The sequence below is a fragment of the Leptonychotes weddellii genome, chromosome 13 (assembly GCF_054177405.1).
Source record: "Leptonychotes weddellii isolate Sample4059 chromosome 13, ASM5417740v2, whole genome shotgun sequence".
In the NCBI taxonomy this organism is placed as follows: domain Eukaryota; kingdom Metazoa; phylum Chordata; class Mammalia; order Carnivora; family Phocidae; genus Leptonychotes; species Leptonychotes weddellii.
The window spans coordinates 15,387,370-15,405,176 of NC_138381.1; the positions used below are offsets into that span (position 1 = coordinate 15,387,370).

The window sequence follows — 17,807 nt, forward strand, 5'->3', positions numbered from 1 at the left end:
GTGGTACACTTGTTACAGCTGATGAACCTCCACTGACACATATCCACCCCAAGTCCATAGTTTACATTAGGGTTCACTTTTGGTGTGGTACATTCTGTGGGTTCAGACAAATGTATACTAACATGTATCCACCATTATTGTATTATATGGATGGTATCTTCACTGCCCTAAAAATCCTCTGTGCACCACCTATTCATCCCTTTGCCCTTGAACTCCCATGAGACTATCAATGGGTAGTTTAGCAGTGCTTTTTGAGATGGAAGACATTCATGAGCAACGCAGTCACATCGCTTTCATCCCCTTTCCTTCTGATTCAAGAAAATATAGCTGAGGGGCGCCTGAGTGGCTCAGTCGTTAAGTGTCTGCCTTTGGCTCAGGTTGTGATCCCAAGGTCCTGATCCCTGCTCAGCGGGAAGCCCGCTTCTCCCTCTCCCAGCCCCCCTGCTTGTGTTCCTGCTCTCGCTGTCTCTCTCTGTCAAGTAAATAAAATCTTAAAAAAAAAAAAAGAAAAATATCTGAGCACTGGTATGATGATAGAAATAATTTTATGTATCATGATAGATACGGCATTGTGATAGGAAAAGTCTTGAATCAGGTCTAATTTATTATCTACAAAGCAGATCACTCAGAAACTCTGATACTTAAATGATCATTACTAACAAATCACTGGGCACACATTTCAGCTGAAGGTGGGAACTGCAATTGAGGTACTATTTCTCATGGCCATGAGACACTTTGTTGGGGTTTTCAAAAGAGTACTGTTCATCCACCCAGTAGTGTTCAGATTTGTGACAAAAACAACTGCATTGGACTGCAATACAATTAATGAAGGAAGTCACTCAATAATGTTGACCAACTACCAATTAGTACTCTCTTAGGATGTAGGAAAAACACCAGTGTTCCTCATCTTTGGCTTTACTTAAGAATCACGTGAGGGTGAGGCGTCTGGGTGGCTCAACCTGCTCAACCAGGGTCCCAGGCATCCTACTCTTGATTTCGGCTCAAGTCATGAACCCAGGGTCATGGGATCAAGCCCTGCTTCAAGCTCCACGCTCAGCAGGGAGTCTGCTTGAGATTCTCTCCTTTTCCCTCTGCCCTTCCCCCCCCCACTCTTGTGCTCTCTTTCTCTCTCTAAAATAAATATTTTTTCTAAAGATTTATTTATTTATTTATTTGAGAGAGAGAGAGAGAGAGAGAGAGCATGAGGTGGGGAGGGTCAGAGGGAGAAGCAGACTCCCCCTGAGCAGGGAGCCCGATGCAGAACTCGATCCCGGGACTCCAGGATCATGACCTGAGCCGAGGGCAGTCGCTTAACCAACTGAGCCACCCAGGCGCTCCTAAAATAAATAAATCTTAAAAAAAAAAAAAGAATCACATGAGGGCATGGCAGTTCATCAAAAAGTTAAATGTGCACTTTGGCAGCACATATACCAAAATTGGGATGATACAAAGAAGATTAATATGCCCCCTGAGCGAGGATGACAGCAAATTTGTGAAGCATTCCACATATATCTTTTTGTATCTGTATGAGATGATGGATGTTAACTAAACTGTTGTGACAATCACTTCATGATATATGTAAGTCAAATCATTATGCTATGCATCACTTACATCTCAATGAAACAGGAAAAAAATTAGACATAGAATTACCGTATGATCCAGCAATCCCACTTCTGGGTATATAGCCAAAAGAATTGAAAGCAGGCACTCAAGCAGATCCTTGTACACCAATATTCATAGCCTCATTATTCACAGTAGCCAAAAGGTTGACAGCCCAAATGTCCATTAACAAATGAATGGATAAACAAAATGTGGTATGTACGTGCAATGCAATATTATCCAGCCTTAAAAAGGAAGGAAATGCTGACACACGTTTACAACCTGCATGAACTTAGAAAGCATTACACTAAGTGAAATAAACCAGTCACAAAAGGATAAATACTGTATGATTCCAATTATTTGAGGTACCTAAAAGGGACAAATTCATAGAGACAGTAAGTAGAATAGAGGTTACCAGGGCTTGCAGGGGAGAAGAGAATGGGGAATTATCGTTTAATGGATACACTTTTTGTTTGGAATAATGAAAAAGTTCTGGAAATTGATAGTGCACAACATTGCATTGTGAATGTACTTCACGCTACTAAGTTGTATGCTTGAAAATGGCAAAAATGGTAAATTTATATTATATATAGTTTACCACATACACACACAAAAAGAATCACCCAAGGAACCTGAAAAACACACTGATACCTGGGCTATAGTCCTGAGAGACTCTAATTTTAATTGGTCTCAGATGGGGCAATAGTAGCTTTTAATGTATCCCTCAGGGTATTCTAATGTACAGTCAGGCTTAAGAAGGGATGCTTAATCTCCAGGGCAGTGAGGCTCAGCCTTGACTACACATTAGAACCATTTGGGGAGTTTTTTTTTTTTTTTAAAGATATTATTTTATTTATTTGACAGAGAGAGAGAGAGAGACAGCTAGAGAGGGAACACAAGCAGGGGGAGTGGGAGAGGGAGAAGCAGGCTCCTGGCCGAGCAGGGAGCCCGATGCGGGGCTCGAACCCAGGACCCTGGGATCATGACCTGAGCCGAAGGCAGAGGCTTAACGACTGAGCCACCCAGGCGCCCCCATTTGGGGAGTTTTAAAATACACTGATATCTGATCTTACGTCCAGGATTCTTATTTCACTGGCTTGGGGATCCTGCCTGGTCACTGAGTTTTTTTCCTGCATTCCCCATCTGATTCTAATATGCAAGCTAAGGTGAGAACCTTTGCTCTAGGGACACCCCAGGATCTCTGCCTTTCATTCCACCTTGGGAGAACCAGTATTTCTGTCAGTGATGAAATCAGGGGCAGAGTGCAGGAAGGACTTCTGATGAGAGTCGAAGGGCCAAAGGCCACTTGATTCCTTCTCTTTCCCTCCACAGAGTCAGAATGTTAAAAATGGGAGAAGCAAAGCCCAGTTGAGGGCCCAGGAGAAAAGGGTGAAAAAAATCTATTATGCTCACTCTTATGAGAGAGAAAGGCTCTTTATTCTTCTTGTAGGCATCTAGCTCCTAACAGCTTCTAACATGGGCAGTGTTCCCCGTCCTACCCCTCAACCCCCTTTGAGTTCCCCTCCCTCCTTAGGAGGGGCTCAGAGCTGACCTGCTCAACCAGGGACCCAAAGAGCCAGGGCTGATAGGAGTATCCCAGTCAAGGGGCTATATTGTTGGTGCATGAAAAACTGGCTGGCTTATCTAAAAAGAGCATCGAGATGGTAGACATACACCATCCTCTGGGTGATCCTGACTTACCTTCAGCCAGTCTTTTGTCACTTGTATCTTCTGTGGTATTTGTATTTCTGTTCTTCTACATACATGTTGGCTCATTCTGTTTATTAGGTCCTGTTGTATGCTGCTATCTTGTTTGGGAATGCCTTACTCCAGCCCTAGGTCCTTGGGACCAAGGCCAACTAGACCAGGCGTGGGGATTTAGTCATGCAGCTGAAAGGCAATGTGGGATCAGGGTGGCCCCTAAAGATAGGAAGTATGGAGAGAGCAGATGAAGCTAGTCCTGCTCTAGGCCTTGAGGTAAAGTAGTGGTTCCCCATTAATCTGTATCATTTCATCATGGCAGAATTCCACCATCAGGATTTTGGCTGGTCACTTGCCCAGTGGTGGTAAGTGCCTTTAATGTCCCCTGTATCACATTCCTCTCTTCCATATATATGGCCCTTGGGAACCAACCCAACACTGGAGAGGGGACTCGGGGTTCCAGATCCTGGCTATCCCTCCAGGCACAGCAGACAAGGGACACAAATAATAAAACAGAACCTGTGTTTTCTAGGAACCTATGATCTTGTTGAAGAGATGAATTACATAAACATGAAAAAGTGGCAGAACAACATGTTGAACCTTAGGATTTCTGTACTGTTAATGTAGTCAAGCTCATTAGTTTTCCAGAGATGGGCCACGAACAGAGAGAAATAAACTTCTAGGATTAGGAATGGTGGACCCAGAGAGTTAAAGGAATCTGAGCAATGAAGGTATGATTATTTCCTGGATAATAATGGTATAACTTATATGTTTTTAAAAATGTGGCAACTGTGATCATTCTCAGTTAATGACATTAACCTTTGCATGTGAACACACTCAGGGAGAAAGGTGCTGGCTCTCTACTCCATGCCTGCAAAGGTGACCTGTTCTGTTTTCTGGGGTGACTGATGGAGGACCTCAGCAGACTTTCACAAGATGTTAGTCATGATTCAAAACTCCTGATTGCGTGGGCTGTCTCTTCTGAGTCTGGGAATTCCTTGGCATGGTACCTTGAAGACACATTTGGTGGGTCAGATTAGGGGAGTGGACTAGACACTAAGTCTCCTTCAATCCTAAGGTTCTGAGTAGAAAGGCATTAGGTCCCAGAGGGAGGAAAGCATGAGATCAAAGACCAGCCAAGGAGGGTAATTGCAGCTGCTCCAGGATTGAGTTAAGCAAATTAACATGTAAATACAATTTATTTGTGTGGGGCAGAGGGACAATATTTAAATGACTGACAGTTGAAGTTGTACCATATTAGTTATTTGCTAAAATTAGATGCTGTGAACAGCATGGCTATTTCAGGAGGATGGACATACACAGTATTAAATTAAAATGCAAGTAATATTTATTTGTTAGAGGAAAGGGGAGGAGAAGTACATGTTTAGTTGACCAACAGCTTAGATCATATTTAAGGCCTTTAAACATTAGTTATATGCTAAGCCTTATATGCTAATTACTAATTTGTTCTGTAAAGCCATCTCAGTGAAAACTTTTCTTTGAAACGTTTTTGTGGGAGGCTAGTTGACATTATGAGTAAAAGGTCATTTACTTAAAATATTCTAGGGCGCCTGGGTGGCTCAGTTGGTTAAGTGACTGCCTTCGGCTCAGGTCATGATCCTGGAGTCCCTGGATCGAGTCCCTGGATGGAGTCCCGCATCGGGCTCCCTGCTCAGCAGGGAGTCTGCTTCTCCCTCTCTCGCTCCTCCCTCTTGTGCTCTCTCTCTCTGACTCTCTCTCTCAAATAAATAAATAAAATCTTTAAAAAAATAAATAAATAAAATATTCTATAAGTTTTTCGTAAGTGACAGTAATGAATTTTATTTAATGGGGTTTTGTTGTATATAGATCAGAGCTTCTAAATTCCTGGAAATTTTTATGGTACCTTTTTTTTTTTTAAGATTTTATTTATTTATTTGTCAAAGAGAGAAAGAGCACAAGCAGGGGGAGCGGCAGGCGGAGGGAGAAGCAGGCTTCCCGCTGAGCAAGGAGCCTGATGTGGGACTCGATCCCAGGGCCCTGGGATCATGACCTGAGCCGAAGGCAGACACTTAACCCAGGCGTCCCTATGGTATCTTAATATAGGTAGTCAATAGTTATTTTCAGTAATATAAGTAATGAGAAAAGCTTGGCACAAATACACATGTAGTCACCTGTTTAACACTGTAAGCATGGGTGTCAGTCCTAAAGAGCATTTTGGCTGACCTAGCCCAGCACCTTCACTTTCAGATGAGAGCCCTGTGGCCCAGAGAGCTTTTTTGCCCCTTCTTGAACCTCTACATAGTAGTTCTCAAAATGTGGTCCTTGGACCAACAGCATCAGCTTTTTAGAAATGCAAATTCTCAGGCCCCACCCCAAACCTACTAAATAGAAACTCTGGGATGGGACCAACAATATGTAGCTTACCAGCCTTCCAGATGATTCTGATCCACCTGAACGTTTAAGAACTACTCCCCCATGCCTTGGCTTTAAAATATCTTGAGGCAATAATTTCCCTTAGATCACTCTCAGCCACATAGAGATTTACTTCCTGTTTTATGTCTAAATTTATCTCCCTGAAGCTTTGAAGGGCGTGTCACACAGTCTTCACAAGTGTCTTACGTTCTTTTGTGGGCAACAGTGCAGGTTGGGTCTCAGCAGAAGGGGAACCAAGCTGAGAGGGGAGATTAAGACAGAGCTGGCAGTGGGCAGGGAGGGGGGAAACAAGGGCTAATCTTCAGTCCCTCCCTGTTATCATTATTTGATGATTTGGTAAGCCAAGATCCACTCCAAAGAGGAGCACGGCACAGTTCAGTTGGGGGGTCTGAGTTTCTAAGACAAATAACATGGAATCAAGGGAGTACAGAGTGGGGACATAACTTAGGAGCTACATAGTAAAGAAGATGGGAATCTAGAATATTGGCCAACATTGTCCCAGAAATTCTCTGATTACCAGCAAGATAGAATCAAGAAGGGTCCAGCCCTCTGGGAGTTGAGCACTGTTGACAAGCTAAAAAAAAGCCTCCAGATGGACTGGCTGTGATTCATGATAGGATGCTACTGCTCCCACCCACTCCTGCTAACCTGGTTAGCAGAGAAATCCAGGGATTCAGGATGCCCAAAAAATTGAGGATTCAGAATGCCAAGGGAGCCATGTGAGGCCGCTGTCTCTGAGGTCTTCACAATGCTGTTTGGAAAGACAATACAGTGCGTGGTTACTGTTTTGTCTATCTAGAGTAGAACTCCCGGCTCAGAAATACTGCTTCTCAATGTGTGGTTCAGTGGGAGCTCCCAGTTTCTTACCAGTCTGTTTCTTTAACTCAGTGATTGGCTGGAGGTAGGCATGTTCTCCAAGCTGGGCCAGTCCTGGGAATTTCTTTCTTTCTTTTTTAAAGATTTTATTTATTTATTTGACAGGGAGAGAGCCAGCTAGAGAGGGAACACAAGCAGGGGGAGCGGGAGAGGGAGAAGCAGGCCTCCCGCCAAGCAATGAGCCCGATGCGGGGCTCGATCCCAGGACCCTGGGATCATGACCTGAGCCGAAGGCAGACGCTTAATGACTGAGCCACCCAGGCGCCCCCCTGGGAATTTCTGACCTTCAACCAGATGAAGAGGGTCTCAAGCTGTGAGGTGGCAAAACTGGGAGGTATAAATCTGAGCTGTTTGGTGGGCATGTCCCCACTGGCTGTGTGGAAGAAGCCAGTAAGGTGGCGGGGAAAAGTGACTGGTACACTGAGGACGAGAAATGAGAGGTGGAGAAAGGATAGGTGGTGCTCCAGTCCCTGGTTGTGGTCATCCTGAGCCTGGCTCATATCTACCTTTTCAGCAGTTCAGTTGGCTGAGCCAACAAATTCCCTTTTTTGCAGTAGGGGAGGGGAAAAAAAAGTTTCTTCTACCTTCTTGTGTTCAGTAATTGGGGCCTGCAAATTACACTGATAAAAGACAGATGAACAGGAGAAAAGGTTTATTTTGTATGCACAAGAGAACCATCAAAGAAAGCAGCTGGCTTCTTAAATGGTTGGAGTTAGAATATTCTATACGTAATTTAGTAGAAGAAAGGGAGGAGGGAAGAAAAGGCTTCTTATGGGAAGAACAAATAGGTTTTTTTTACATCCCTTTTTTTTTTTTATTTACAGTAGAAACAAATGAAAATGGGAGAAAATGTTAGCATCAAAAATGTTGAGTAAGTCACTCTTAGAAAAGGTTTGTCACTTTTCAAATAGGTTTCTTTAGGAAAGGCAAATGGGTTTTAGGAAAAAAAGAGGAGGATAAGAAGGTTTGTGATAATGTTTTCTATATAGGTACGAGAGGTCTTTCCATTTTCAGGGTCATAAAACTGCCCTGGAAAACGGATTTGGGGTAGGTTTTATTCATGTTCTCCCTTCTCAGAGTAGATCAGCTCTGAAGAGGAATTTATGGCAGCCCTATTTCTGAGAAGTTGCTGCTTTTAGTCAGACAAGGGGAGCTCCCAGAGCCGTACCCCCCCATCTGCTGAGTCTCAAAAATGTCTTCAGCTTAAAATAATCATTACGCCAAGGTGGCATACTTTGGTGTGCCATATTCTGATCCCCTTCATTGCTGAAGCCAATTTGTCTCTAGGTACTGTGTCTCACTTCACAACAGCTTTTGTAGGTGCTTTAACAAAACACCTTGTAAAGTTTTTAATTATTTTACTTCCTATTCTTTTAAAGATTTATCTATTTGTTTATTTATTTGAGCGAGAGAGAGAGAGAGAGCGTGTGCATGCAGAGGGAGGGACACAGAGAGAGAATCCTAAGCAGACTCCCTGGTATGGCCCTGAGATCATGACCTCTTAACCGACTGAGCCACCCAGGCACCCCTCTTTTTTTTCTGAAAGATTTATTTATTTAAGGGGGGGAGGGGCAGAAGGAGAGGGGGAAAGAGAGAATCCACAAGCGGACTGCTCTCTGAGCACGAAGCCAGACACAGGGCTTGATCCCAGTACCCCGAGATCATGACCCCCAACCAAAACCAAGAGTTGGACATCTCAACTGACTGAGCCACACAGGTGCCCTTATTTTACTTTATTTTAAAGTGGAGACATGATCAATTCATACTATTTTTAAATTTCATATTTCGAGAGCAGTTTTAGGTCTACAACAAAATTAAGATTTCCAGTATACCCTGAGTCCTGGCACAGATATGACTTCCCCCATTATCAGCATCACTCACCAGAATGATGCATTTGTTAGAATTGATGAAATCTACCTTGTCACTTCATAAGCACCCAAAGTCCATAGTTTACCTTAAAATTCACTCTTGGTGCTATCCATTCTGTGGGTTTAGACAAATGTATAATGACATATATCCATCATTATAATACAATACAGAGTATTTTCACTGCTCTTAAAACTCCTCCATGTTCCACTTATTCTTCTCTGGCAACTGTGGATTTTTTTTATTGTCTCCATAGTTCTGTCTTTTCCAGAATGTCATAGCATTGGAATCATACAGTATGTGGTGTCTTCCTATTGGCTTCTTTCACTTAGTAATATGCATTTAAGGTCCTTCCATGTCTTTTCATGGCTTGGTAGCTCATTTCTTTTTAGTGCTGAATATTAATCCATTGTCTGGATGGACCACAGTTTATTTACCCACTCTCCTATGGGAGGACATCTTGCTTGTTTCCAAGTTTTGACGATGACGAATTAAGCTGCTGTAAACATCCGTGTGTAGTTTTTTTTAAATTTATTTTTATTTTTATTTTTTTATTACTATGTTCAATTAGCCAGCACGTGTGTAGGTTTTTGTATGGACACAAGTTTTCCAAACTCTTCCAAAGTGGCTGTATACTTTTGATTGCTACCAGCAATGAATGAGGATTCATTTACTATCACTGAGCCCACATTGAACTTTTGCATGTTCTTTAATCTTATGAAAACTATGTGTTTAGAAAAATTTGCTTCTAGAGAATTTCTGCCAAAGAATTTTATCACTATAAATAATTCACATCCACTTATTTGTACAATATTAACCAATTAGGCTTTTCTTTTTTCTGGAAAGCAGGTTACTGTTCACTCTATGGAAATTGCTTATTGTTCCATTTAGATGTTCCTACATTTTATGACAGATTCCACTAAGGGTATCTCCAGAAGAAATATTTTGTGTGTGTGGAAGTAGTGCTGTCAGCTCAATAGCTTCTAGCCTGAGGTCATTTTTGTTGTTGTTGTTGTTGTTGTCTTGTTTGTTTTGTTTTAAAGATTTTATTTATTTGAGAGAGAGGGAGACAGAGAGCAAGCGCAGGAGCAGGGGGGAGGGGCAGAGGGAGAAGCAGACTCCCCGCTGAGTGGGGAGCCCGATGCGGGGCTTAACCCCAGGACCCTGAGATCATGACCTGAGCTGAAGGCAGACACTTAACCGACTGAGCCACCCAGGTGCCCCGAGACTGAGGTCATTTGTGACATCAGTTTGACCAACAGTAACTCAGCTTCATTCCCAGATGTCTTCAGAGCTCAACAGATACTCCCTGATTCTGGTGACTTAATATTCAGGTGATTTGTCAAGTGAGTTTTAAGTATCTTCTGTTTAACTGAATGCTTTAGACCTATTCTCTTCAAAAGATATTTGGGGACAAGCGTATCCCTAAAATATGGGGTAAACAAAGACTAAGGCAAAGAAAGCTTAAATGCTCCAATCCTATCATTCCTGAGTGCACACTTGCACTGCGCTTACCTAGTATCGAATGAAATAACGTGGACTCTTGAGATTTGGCTGCAAACTTTTGGTTTCACCCTGTTATGTTTCCTCCCTTTGTGGTTAGCTACATGGGAGGGGATTTCCGGAGATGTGGGCTATACAGTTTGTTTCCCAAAATATTTTGCATTGTTTTGGGTGAGAGAGTGCATTGCCTACTCTGTAATACCTAGATCTCAGAGAGCTGATACAACTTATAGCCATAATCACATGAGTATAGTGTGTCTCAGTGGTGACACATTCTTTCATAAGAAAAGAAAACATTAAAAAAATGTTCTTTTTTAATTTGGTAAAATATACATAAGTATCTACCATTTTAACCATTTTTTTTTTTTAAAGATTTTATTTATTTATTTGAGACAGAATGAGAGACAGAGAGCATGAGAGGGAGGAGGGTCAGAGGGAGAAGCAGACTCCCTGCCGAGCAGGGAGCCCGATGCGGGACTCGATCCCGGGACTCCAGGATCATGACCTGAGCCGAAGGCAGTCGCTTACCCAACTGAGCCACCCAGGCGCCCCATTTTAACCATTTTTAAGTGTGCAATTCAGTGGCATCAAGTTCTCAGTGCTGTGTAACCCTAGCTACTATCTATCTATTCCCAGAACTTTTTCATCCTCCCAAACAGAAACTCTCTGTTACACGGTAACTCCCCATTTCTCTCTTTCCTCCTGGTCCTTGGCAACCTCTCTTTGACTTCCTGTTTCTATGAATTTGCCTATTCTAGGTACCTGATATAAGTGGAATCATACAGTATTTGTCCTTTTATTTCTGGCTTATTTCACTTCGCATAATACTTTCTAGGTTCATCCATGCTCTAGCATGTTTCAGAATGTTACTTTTTGAAAGCTGAATAATATTCCATTGTATGTATAGACCACATTTTATTTATGCATCTGATGATGGGCATTTGGGCTGTTTCTACCTTTTGGATATTGTGAATAGTGTTGCTATGAGCATCATTGTGCAAGGAGCTCATGGAGTCCCCACTTCCAATTCTTTTGGGTATGTACCTAGGAGTAATTATGTTTAACTTTTTGAGGAATTGAAGGAAAACTTATGAACTATCCTATTTTTTTCTTCATGAACCACAAGTTGTATCTGCAGGCCCCAGAAGTGTTGTGATAGAATGTCTCATATTACACTATTGTCCCTTGGGTAGACCCCACAGCACGTGAAATGCTCTAGAAGCTGGTTTGGTATTCCTGATATAGGGCATGGTGGGGGGAGGCAATTCACTTTGGGGTATCTTATCTGAACGCATGATATTTCCTTACAGAAGGGCTCTATGTCTTTTCCCAAAAGGACCCTGATTTTCAGGGCAACTCCAAAACTAACCCTTCATCCTTGGATTGATCCAGATTGGGTCCTTTATAGAACTGGACTAAATCCCAGAGCTTCTCCAGGCAAGACTAGAAAAGCAGCTCCCTCTTCCGAAACTACCAAATCACATTCATCACCAAGTCCTGCCACTTTCTATTCTTCCTTGGCACTTGATCCTCTTTCCTTTCTATCTCTGCTGCGACCATCCTGGTCCAAGTTACCCTCATCTCTCTTGTGAACTCCTAAAATGGCATCTCTTGCTGGTCTGCCCCCATGCACGCATCTTCACACTGTAGCCAGAATGATCTTTCTGAAGGTCAGATCTGATCATGTCACCAACAGGGTTTTGGTGGAGGGAACCAGATAGGAGGATCATAAATTTCATATGGAGAAGTAAATAGGTAACAACCAGGAAGTTTTTGAAAATCAAGGGCAATGAGAAGAGACCAGCCTTTTCAAATACCAAAATAGATTAAAGAAGCCATAAATACTAAAATAGTTTTATGTCACACATGGGTAGGCAGATCAATGGAACAGAATACAGGACTGCAAAAGAGACCCAAAATAGATGTTTCCCTAACTCATGCATCACACTAAAGCAAGTTCCAACTGTATCAGCATTTTAGATAATATTTTAAAAAATGAAACCTTAAAGATACAAGAAGAGAATTCAGGAGAATGTCTTTATATTCAGAGTAGGAAGGGCTTTCTGAATATGAAAAATAGATGACTTGAAAGAAAAGATAGGTGAATTTGTGTACATACAAATGAAGATTTTGTTTGTGGAGAAACAGCATACATAGCACAAAAATGCAAGTGACAAACTGGTAACTATATTAAGGACAAGGGGTATTATTCTTAACCTATAAAGTACTCATAAGATAATTTAAAAAGATTAATTATCAACAGAAAGATGGGCAAAGAATATGAATAGGCAGTTCATAGACAAAAATAATTCAAATGGCTTTTGAATATATGAAAAGATACTTTACCTCTTTTTAAATAACAGAAATGCAATTAAGTAATAGAATAATGTAATTCCACTATTAAATTGGCAAATAAAAAATCCTGATACTAGATTGTGCTTCAAATCTGGTATCTCATATATTGCTGGGAAGAATGTGAATTTATATAACCAAATTGAAGGACAATTTAACAATATCTATCAAAATGAAAAATGCACTTACCGTTTGATCTAGCAATTCCATTTCTAGAAATTTATCTGAAAAATATGAGACTCACCTACAAGGATGTCATGAGAACATTCTAGAACAAGTCATATATTCTGGCAGGAGAGCGCACACAAAAGACTTTCAGGGAGGAGTCATCACTGGAAGAGTAAAACATCTGACACTTTCTTAGCTAAGATAAAAGAAATTCTCCACCATCAGCCAACATCTGACATGGTATATGTACATATGTATGGATGGTTGAAAAGATCTAACTGCAGCAACAACTGTTGTTGCTGAGTTCTAAGGTTGGAGAGAGAGATCCTCAAGTTTCCTTCTGTGACCAACATTAATTTTTAAATGAATTCCCTTCCAAAAAGTACCTGTATTTCCTTCCCCACGAGTAACTTGCACATCATCCCACACTTATATTTTCTGAGGAAGCACATATCATATCTGCTCCTGAGACCAGCTCCATAATTTGCAGGGCCCACTGTAAAATAAAAATGTAGGGCCCCTTGTTCAGGAATAACTAAGAATTCCATGGTGGCAATAGCAGAGCATTAAACCAAACATGTGGCCAATGTGAGCAAGAGGCCCTGTGTGACCCCACCGGTCACAGGCCCACCCCTGCTAACTATAGTCCAGCTATACCAAACTCCTTTTTTAGTTCCTTTAAATAAGCTGAGCTTTTGCACACATCACTTTGCACAAGCTCTTACTTCTATCAGAATGTTCTTCTGCAGACCCCTTATCCTTCTCCCCAAAGCGCCTATTCATCTTTCAAAACCCCGCTGTTATGTTACTGCCTTGAAGCATCCTTCGCCCCGTTCCCTCTCTTCTCTCTGAGAAGCCCTCCTGTATACTTTCTTGGCTCCCTACGCACACCTGTATGAGGGCAGAGGTTCTGGCTTCTGCTTGTCTGTGTGCCCAGCCCCTCCCCTACACGGTGCCAATTACTAACAATTAGTGGGCACTTACCATATAGCAAGTAATGTATTAGGAACATTCCATAAGTAACTTACCACTACATCAACCTAAGGAAGAAGCTGTAATTATTCTCATTTACCAAAGGAGTTTCAGGGAGATAAAATGTGTCCAGGGTCACCCATCTAGGGGCAGATATGTTAAGGAAAGTGGACTGAGTTTAACATTTTAGTGCATAATTAATTCTGACCAGTGGCCTAAGACGTAACAATAGATTATGAAGCCCACGCTTGAAATAGCTTTGTATAAGCAAACTTAAGGAAATAGAGACTCTCTAACCAGGTAACTGAGGGTCTCCCTTACTTCAGAAGTACAGGAGTACCTTGAATATAAAAGACAGTGTCTTCTCACTGCCCCTTCCCCCATAATGCTGATTTTCATCAATGATGGTGATGTCTCAAAGTGGACCTTTTGAGTTTCACATCTTCTAGGTAAACATTTGCCCTCTTTGGGCATTCTCTTTAAAATGCAAATATTCTCCAAAGTTAAGGCATTAAATTCCTAACTCTGTAATGGGTATGAGTTTATCACAGACTTTTCTACTCTAGCCTAAAGTAGAATAGAGAAATATGGGGCTAAATCTAATTACATGATGTGGTGAAAGGTGGTTGATTGTCCATCAGTTGTCTTTGTGATTTTCATCATGTGGTTCACTGGCTACTTGCATGGGGTGTGTGGGAGGGGTTGTTGTTAAAAATGAAGATTTGTGGCCTTGAACTCAGACCCACTTAGTCTGAATCTCTGGGAATGGGCCCCTAAATCCTGCTTTTGAACAAGAGCCCCAAGAGATTCGGATACACGTTGAAATTCAAGACTAACTGCTTTAAGGGTCAATGTAAACTCCAGATAGAATGACATGAAAATATCCTGGACTGTATGTTTTGTCCTTGTCGCTACTTCTATACTGGTATGAAAATTATGGGGAGGAGTCCCCCAACACTGCATGGTAAGGGCAGAAGGAATACTGGAATAGGGGAGAAAATGGAATCGAAAGAAAAGATCTAGGGAATGACACTTCAAAACTTTCAGTCTTTCCCGGGGCTGGTGCTGGGCCGGCTAAGGCTTCCCAGAATAACTGTAGTTGATTTTACGTGCGGTTCGGGAAGTTAGTCCTTTGAGACAACACGAGCAACACACTACCGTGAGAAGACTCTAATATCTAAGACCTGTCCATTCATTCAGTCAACGACCATGGCTTGAGCTGTTGCCAACCAGGCGCTGTGCTGATTCCTGGAGCTGTAGGGTGAGCAGGTGTTTCTCATAAAGCTGACAGACTGGTTGGAGCGAGAGGTAACCCTCCAGAAAACTTAAGGGGTTGATACTGGACATTGCTTTCAACACTTGCGTGAAGTAAAGGAATAAGTTGTTAGGTCAATGATAAAAATGGAAAGCTATGTCGTGATAGTATTTCAGCTTCCCTGTATGGGGGGAAAGTGACAATGAGGAAATCCTCAGCGCTTTTAGGGTTTGGGACATTTTATTTGCAGTGAAAGGGGCTGGTCAGACGGTGCGTAATGAGGCATCGTGGCACAGTTAAGGGTTATGTCAGCAGCGGGACAAATGGTTTGCTCATGATCGGGAATAAATTCATTTTAATGGTGCAGTTTTCAGACTAGAGCAGACTTATTCTCTACTCCCCGCCCCTCCCCCGTCTTCAACTCTGTCTGAATCTGGGCTTGTCGGAATGTGTGATTTGGGTAAAAAGAGGAAGTTGGATTAGGCAATCGGGAAGGCCCTGCAGCTACTTTTGTTCTTCTGGAAAAGAGGGATCCTTTGCTCCCGTTAGGCTGGAAATGGAATGGAGCAGGAAAAAGTCTAAAATGAGTCTCAGGTAAGTCTAGACAGGTGTACCTACACAAAGCACATCCACAGCAGAGCTGGTTCCAGGCGTGGCATCGATCGCGCCCTCCTGAGCAGGAACCACAAGGAAATGGAATGACGGCCTCAGGCCTCCAGGACTCCACGAGTGTAGCTGAGGAAACCACACAGACGTGTGCACTAGTAGTCAGAGGCAGCAACAAAATGTAGTTGGCTGAGCCTGCTTTAACCTCCTCCTCTGGGCCACGGTGGGTTTCCAGGGAGGAGGTAAACACAGCCTAGCACGGTCTTCCTGCCCAGCCTTTAAAAAAACTCCCACCATCCCCACCCTGATTTTTGAGAATTCAAGGACCTCAGAGTGCCAAAACCAATGGGTGACATGTCTGTTCAGAGAAGGGAGGCGCAGGAATGTTGGATCGGGAGCTTGCCAGCAGGAGGGTGCCCCTCAAGTTGAGCCATGGAGAAGGCAGAAGGACCGGTCAGCAAGGATACAACGTGGGGTGTTCGGGTTGTATGTGTGTTGGGGGAGTGAAGAGGAGGGCCTGGTGGGAGCAGAGTGCCTATGGGGGGAGCAGAGTTCAGTGAAAGCATTTCGACCTACTGGTCAAGGTATTACTGTCCTGGCAATGTGCGCTCGCATAGTCCAGCTTAATGCCAGTATACGATAAGTTCTCTTTGAGAAGTCTCTGGGGTGCTGGTGACATGTGCCAAGGACAGTCTGTGTCATTGATTAGGCTCCGATTGTTAACCCATCGACTCGGGTGAGGGTATGGCTGAAACGAATAAGAACGCCGAGGAACCCGGGCAGGATGAATGTTTGACTACAAGGCTTATACCCTCCCCACAGAAGAGCAGAGTCATCCAGAAACCAGGCCTACATTTCCCTCGGAATTTACTTCTGGGCCGGCTCTCATCACAGGACAATAGAGGGCTTGGGAATGTCCACCTGAGATGTTTAGCTTTATTCCATTAATGATGGGGAATCATTGAAGATTTATCAGCAAGGGAGAAATATGAAAAACAACAGTGTTTCTAGAAGACTGGTCTGAAGGCTGCCTGCTAGTAGCCTCAGCTGATGGTGGCTGTGGTGCTGGGAAGTGGGGGTGACAGTGGTATAGCCCCGGAAAGAGGAGGCTGGTGGGCTACTGCTGTGGTCCCATCACTTAGGGGTGGGGGGGGAGTTGGACAGAAAAAAATGGACTCAGATTAACCCTCATTGAGTAAATGCATATGGAGAAGTGCCTGTGTAACACAAATGTTAACTGGTGGTTATGTTGTTACAAGCACACACAGCCACAGTTCGCAGGTCAGAGATGACTGTTTTTCACCCTGCAATAAGATTCTCTTTGTGTCCTTGGGAAGACCGGTTTGGTACACCTTATGAGAAGAGTATCTGTGAAATAGAAAGAAGGGCCATATTTTCAAGGCTGTAGTCACAAGCCCTCTGATGGGGGCAGCAAAGACGGGAGTCTGCTGCGCCGGCAAAACCGAGCTCAGAACCCAGCCACACGAATCTTTTACACACAGAAAGGGATAGAACTGCATGAAGCTTGGGCAGGACTCTGGAGTTCAAGAAAGGGAGAGAAGGCAACAGGGGTCGACCGCTTCAGAAAGCTGTGATGTGGAGGGAATCTCTTTTGTGAAATTTTGCTCCAGGTAAGGAACTTACACGTTTCCTGCTCATTTATCACTTAGGTAGAATTGACTGGCCCCTTAATTGACCACGCAACTATAGAAGTAAGTGGTAGGAATAGGAAACATAATAGTTTGCCAAAAACCCTGATTTAAGATCCTGTTAAGTTTTACTCTGCTTTTGAAATTGTTGTTACTAATGCAGAATCTTGGGCATTCAGCTCTGCAAAGCTACCTCCCTGCAGGTAACCTGGGGTAAAGGAGCGCAGGAGCTCTTTCTCCTGACCTTTGCAGGGTCCCTTTAGAGCACACCATTTCCCCTGCTACCTATACGTTTGTTGGAGGACAGGCTCGAATGCCGCCTTGTTGCATAAGAGAGTGGCATAATGACACTGTCAAATGAGCAAGTGTCACATCAGGTGGCTGGTGATAATTCTTGTCTTAGACTTTTGGCTCTTTGGGTATCTGTCATGAGGAATATCATGTTCAGGAGGATTTATTCACTAGGTATCTGTTTCTTGGGTTCATAGCAATTGAGATCTGAAGTAATCATTCAGTCACAGGTTTATCCAGTAGGTCCTCTGTTTTTTGACATGACTCTAGAATAAAGGTCAGGTCAAAGGCATCCAAACTGGAAAGGAGGAAGGAAAATTATCTCTGTTTGCAGATAATGTGATCTTATATGTAGAAAGCCCTGAAGACTCCACAACAACAACTAAAACAAAAACAAAAAAACAAAACCCCGCAACTGTTAGAATTAATAAACAAATTTGGTGAAGTTGCAGGATACAAAAACAACATAGAAAGATCAGTTGAATTTCTATACACCAATAACAAACTATCTGAAAAGGAAATGAAGAAACAACTCCATTTACAATAGCACCAAA

General features: G+C 42.7%; 1 non-coding gene across 1 annotated transcript; it reads left to right on the top strand.

Annotated features, from left to right (window-relative positions):
* The first annotated feature begins 1,408 nt into the window (after window positions 1–1,408).
* LOC115937529 (U6 spliceosomal RNA) lies at window positions 1,409–1,512 on the top strand. Its single transcript, XR_004072797.1, has one exon. It is a non-coding gene; the product is annotated as a U6 spliceosomal RNA (small nuclear RNA).
* The last annotated feature ends 16,295 nt before the right edge of the window (window positions 1,513–17,807 follow it).